Genomic DNA, 6,159 nt, shown 5'->3' on the forward strand with positions numbered 1-6,159 from the left:
TGTGTGGGTTTCTCCCCCCCCCTTCAGCCTTCTGATGCCTACGAGACAACTAAGATTTAAACATCACCAAACCTTCACTATCTCATAACTTTTAAAATTATCTGAGTTACCTTTTAGAAAAATTAGAAAATATCATGGACTTGAACTGCGATGTTTTGGCTTGGGAGGCGGAGCTATTTTCAGGGCCAGAAAAATGTCAACAGGAATCTGTAAGACCCATCGTTTGCTTTTAAACTTAGAAAACAGCTTAATGTTTATTTTGGTGGCTTTCAGTTAGAAAAATTATCAAGTGATTTAAGTAGAATCCTTTTTGAAGGATGAGGACTGAGGCGGGGCTAATTTCTGGGCCAGAAAAAAATGTAGTCTGAAGTGTTAAATCAACTAAATTTTTTTTTTTTTTTAAACTTAAAAAAAAAAAAATGTACAGGTTGTAAAGCAGCATCCAGTCTGAACACAGAGCCTTACAGTGGGTTAAGAGTTGGAACCTTCTAGAACCTTAAAGGAGCAGTGTGTAACTTTTTAAAAGCTCTTTGTTACCTGTGAGACAACTGAAACAAACAAAAAAAAACCTTAACAATTATGCTTGATGAGTTGCCTTGTAAGGGGGGAAAAAAACAAAATAAAAAAACACTGAGCTGAGCAGGAGGCGAGTCTAATTTCCGGGTCAGAAAAATATAAACAGGAACCTGAAATGAGGAGCCAATAAAAGCCATTAGTTAGTTTTATGATTTTTTTTTTTCTAGTGTCTTTGGAATGATCTGATCATTAAAGGTTGGTTGTAGAAATGGTTGTGAACTTTACATACTGCACCTTTAACTGCTGAACCGCACCTTTAATACAGATTTATGAAAAATTCTGCTTCAGTTTTGATCCAACTAATGATGGGTTTGTCCACAGCACGTGTCCCCGGCAGGAGTTTCACCTCTAATGTGATTTACGTTTTCTCACCAGGTCCGGGCGGATGAGCTGATTCACCATCTTTCACTCTCCGTCCTCTCTTTCTTAGCAGTCCTGCTAAACTCCTGATAAATCTGTGTATTCTTTCATCTCTGTATCGGCGTATCGACTCGGCTTCTGATTGCACCTTTAATGTTCACATGACATGTTTTATTTATTTATTTTTTATTAAAGCAGGGAGGACGTGGCACGTGGATTTCCTTAGTTTGTTTACCGTGGATCAGTGATGCTGCACCCAAGTGAACATTCACACACTTGCTCAGAGCGCCGAGCAATTTGTCTGTCTTTTACACACACACACGCTTGCACACACTTCTGTGTTGTTGTGGACATGAAGCGAAAAGCTCCGTATAAGAAGCAATGTACTGTACACTCCGAAAGTCATGTGATTTTACTCGTTACTGTGTGGAGTTAACGGTGTTTCTAAACTGCTGTCATGGATGCATCAGTGTGTACACATGCTCTTTCTGTCATCATGTAAATATCAATGAAATGTAAGCACAAATCCAGAAGCAATAAATCCACCTGAAACAAATGTGTGTTTTTGCTCATTTACACAACAGGAATAACGTGGAGTGTTGGAATATTGCGGATATGGAAGTGAATCTCTCGCACTGTATTTCTGCAACACACACGCACAAGTAACAAAACTGACCTGAGACAAGTGTAGGAATAGTAAGGGAACAGTGCTGGAAATGTCTTGAAATTGTGAGAATAGTTTTGGAATTATAAGAAGGTGGTTGGAGTTGGGGGGGAATAGGCTTGGGAATATGAGAATAGTGTTAAAAATAGGGTTAGAATTTTGACAATATTGTTGGAATTGTGAACACAGTTTGGAATTGTGGGAGCAGTTTTGGAAATGAGAGTTCTTTGAGTTGTGGAAATATTTTGGAATTGTGGGAACAGTCTTGAAAATATGAGTTATTTGAATTGTGGAAACAGTCTTGGAAATATGAGTTCCTGGAATTGCGGGAATATTGTTGGAATTGTGGGAACAGTCTTGGAGGTATGAGTTCATGGAATTGTGGGAACTGCTTGGGAAATGAGAGTTGTTGGAATTGTGGGAACAGTTTTGGAATTGTGGAAACAATTTTGGAAATATGAGCATTCTTTGAGTTGTGGGAATATTGTTGCAATTGTGAGAACCGTCTTGGAAATGTGAGAGTTCTTGGAATTGTGGGAATATTGTTGGAATTGTGGGAACAGTCTTGGAAATATGAGCATTCTTTGAATTGTGGGAATATTGTTGGAATTGTGGGAACAGTCTTGGAGGTATGAGTTCTTGGAATTGTGGGAATATTGTTCGAATTGTGGGAGCAGTCTTGGAAATATGAGTTGCTTGTGGGAACAGTCTTGGAAATATGAGCATTCTTTGAATTGTGGGAATATTGTTGGAATTGTGGAAACAGTCTTGGAGGTATGAGTTCTTGGAATTGTGGGAATATTGTTGGAATTGTGGGAACAGTTTTGGAATTGTGGAAACAATTTTGGAAATATGAGCGTTCTTTAAATTGTGGGAATATTGTTGCAATTGTGAGAACAGTCTTGGAAATGTGAGAGTTCTTGGAATTGTGGGAATATTGTTGGAATTGTGGGAACAGTCTTGGAAATATGAGCATTCTTGGAATTGTGGGAATATTGTTGGAATTGTGGAAACAGTCTTGGAGGTATGAGTTCTTGGAATTGTGGGAACTGTTTGGGAAATATGAGCGTTCTTTAAATTGTGGGAATATTGTTGCAATTGTGGGAATATTGTTGCAATTGTGAGAACAGTCTTGGAAATGTGAGAGTTCTTGGAATTGTGGGAATATTGATGGAATAGTGTTGTACGTATGAGCATAGTCTTGGAATTATTGGAATAGTTTTAGAATTATGACAGTATTGGAATTGTTGGAATAGATTTGGAATTATAATATTGGAATTATGACAATAGTATTGGGAATACTGGAATTGTTTTCAGTGTCTGAGAATTGTTAGAATCGTGAGAATAATGTTTGAATTGTTGCTTTATTTCCCTCTTTATACAGTTCAGTGGACAGAGATGTTTACAATGAGTTTGTTCCTTCTTTTAAGTCTTTCCTTTTCAAGAACGTTCTTTTTTTCTTATTTTTCTGCTCATTTTTAAAGGTCTTTTCCCCTCTTGTATTATTTTCCTTTTTTGATTTTGTTCTCAGTTTTCTTTCTTTCTTTTCTTTTCTTTCTTATTTGATCATCAGATTTTGATTCTCTTCAGCTCCACCATTACTCCGGCTCTTATCGTTCAGCTGAGAGTGTGTTATACTAATTTTGTGTTTTAGGAAAAATGAAAATGTAATTGGTTCAGTAAAACTTTCTTGGAGTGGCAGAAGGTTTAGGATTTTCTTGTTCAAGTTGTTTTTTTTATGGTTGTAGTATGCGGCCTTCGATCGTTCTTTTCTTTCTTGTTTATTTAGTTTGTTTTTTTTTTCCTCTCGACAGCCTTACGCATTTCTCCCTCTGTTCCTCAGGCACAAGGCCGCTGGCAGGACTTTGCTGCTTTTATTTACCTGCTTGGTGAGGAATGCTCACGCTTTTATGCTTTTTTGGATGCTTTTGTGTGTATTGGCATAAAGCGTGCAAGGTCAAAAAAAAAAACTCACACACAATGAAGAGCTGCTCCAGAGAAGTGGCCGTGGAATTTCTGTTCATGTTGCAACACAGTTCAAAAGCTTTCAAACCTCTTTTCTAAACACACACACACAGAGCAGCTAACGAGTTTGTGTATCAGCATTTATAGGACATTCAAAAAAAAAAAACCCACCACAGGTTTTGTCTCGAAACAAACTATTTTTTTCAATAAAAATGTATTTATTTTACTAAATGTTCTGTAAAATGTGGCCGTTTAATGTTGGACAGAAAACTGAAACATTTCTCCCTTTCGTCTCAAATCCACAACACTGCCTGGAAGCATTTTTCATTTTGACCTGATCACTTTTACATCTGCTTTTTAAATTCTTAATTTTATCTATTTTAAATTTTATGATTCACAGCTCATTTCAAATCGTCTTTTTAAACGTATTTATTTATGTCTTCTGAAATTCTTTTCTAATTTTCACTTTTTCCTTTCATCTGAATTTTTTTTTTAAAGTTTTTTCATTTACTTAATTTTCATTCCGATTTTATCTTCGTTCAGTTTTTTTCCAAAAGAAAGAAAATTGCTATTAAGTATATATTATTTAGATTTATTTCATATTTATTGTTTTGCTTTTTCTTGGTTAGATCAGATTAAATTTTGGTTCTCTGAATTGATTTATTGGTCATATTTTGTTTATTATTTTACTGTTTATTACTTCCCTATTTTAGCTTGCTTTCTTTTTTTTCTTTGATTCTTTCCTTTTATTTCTTAGCTGTTTTTAAAAAAAATCTGTTTCTGTGACGTGTGTGCGCAGTTTATGTTCAATAAACACTCTGTTTTAAACACACAGTCTGAATCCTCTTCTGTGCAAATGTAACACAGGACACACACTTGTCTCTCTCACACACACACACACACACACCATCCAGCTCCGAGAACATTCGGGCTCTTATACCGTGGACAGACGGACAGAACGTGTTCAAGAGTACGTGCACAAATAGATGATGTTTCATCGGATGGCAGTTCCTTTTGTCCATCAATCTGCCTATCTATTCATTATCCCTCTGTTTATCCAACTGATTCTGCTCCTGAAAGAATAACCAGAGTTACCTTTCTTCGGCTACACGACAATGAATCTGTCCATCCATCCATAATCTAATCATCCAACCCTTAATCTGATCATTTATCCATCCATCCATACATTCATTCATCCAGCAGGCTAGAAAACAGACTATTCATAGTCTACCCATTCGTTCATCCCTTCATCCAGCACACTCTAATATGCCTCATCCATCCTTTCATCCCTCCATCCAACAGTCTATCCATATTTATTCATGGGAAGATTTATCATAAAATCTACCCGTCAATCCACAATCTATTCGTTCATTCAACAGTCTGTCCATGATCTTTCAATTATCCATCCATCACCTCTATTCATCCAACCCTTAATTTATCCCTCCAAGCAGACTATCCTTAATCTGATCATTTATCTACCCATCCATTTATCCAGCAAGCCAGAAAACAGACTATTCACAGTCTACCCATTCATTCATCCCTTCATCCAGCACTCTCGAATATGCCCATCCAGCCTTTCATCCCTCGATCTGACACTTCTGAATCTTCTATTCATGGGAAGATTGTCATAAAATCTACCCATCCTATCTATTCATCCATCCATGTCAATCCACAATCTATTTGTTCCTTCAACAGTCTATCCATAATCTTTCCATGAGCCGTCCATCACTCTATTCATCCAAACAGACTATCCTTAATCCGATCATTTATCTACCCATCCATCCAACGGGCTAGAAAACAGTCTATTCATCCAGCACATTCTAATATGCCCTTCCATCCTTTCATCCCTCCATCCAACAGTGTATCCATATCTATTCATGGGAAGATTATCATAAAATCTACCCATCCTATCTATTCATTCATCCATCCATCCAACCAACATGCTATTTACAATCAATTCATCTTTCCATCCATCCAAGTCTATCTGCAATCTATTCGTTCATCCAGGAGTCTATTCATAATTCATCCAAATATCAATCCATCCGGGGCGGCACGGTGGTGTAGTGGTTAGCGCTGTCGCCTCACAGCAAGAAGGTCTGGGTTCGAGCCCTGTGTCCGCGTGGGTTTCCTCCGGGTGCTCCGGTTTCCCCCACAGTCCAAAGACATGCAGGTTAGGTTAACTGGTGACTTTAAATTGACCGTAGGTGTGAATGGTTGTCTGTGTCTATGTGTCAGCCCTGTGATGACCTGGCGACTTGTCCAGGGTGTACCCCGCCTTTCGCCCGTAGTCAGCTGGGATAGGCTCCAGCTCGCCTGCGACCCTGTAGGACAGGATAAAGCGGCTAGAGATAATGAGATGAGATCAGTCCATCTATCCATCCAACTAGTTATTCATAAATCTGTCAAAAATGAAGTTAACTTATCAGTGATCGTTGGAAAATGTCTATCCATCCATCCGTCCCTCAGACACATCGTGCACTGTGACAGCTGTATTACAGCTCGAGCACTTTTTTAAATAACTATTTATACAGCATGGTTGTGGTTTTTTTCGTATAGCATTATGTAACTTGGCAATGGAAAACCCTTTTCACAAA

Source organism: Neoarius graeffei, chromosome 1, assembly GCF_027579695.1.
Source record: "Neoarius graeffei isolate fNeoGra1 chromosome 1, fNeoGra1.pri, whole genome shotgun sequence".
In the NCBI taxonomy this organism is placed as follows: domain Eukaryota; kingdom Metazoa; phylum Chordata; class Actinopteri; order Siluriformes; family Ariidae; genus Neoarius; species Neoarius graeffei.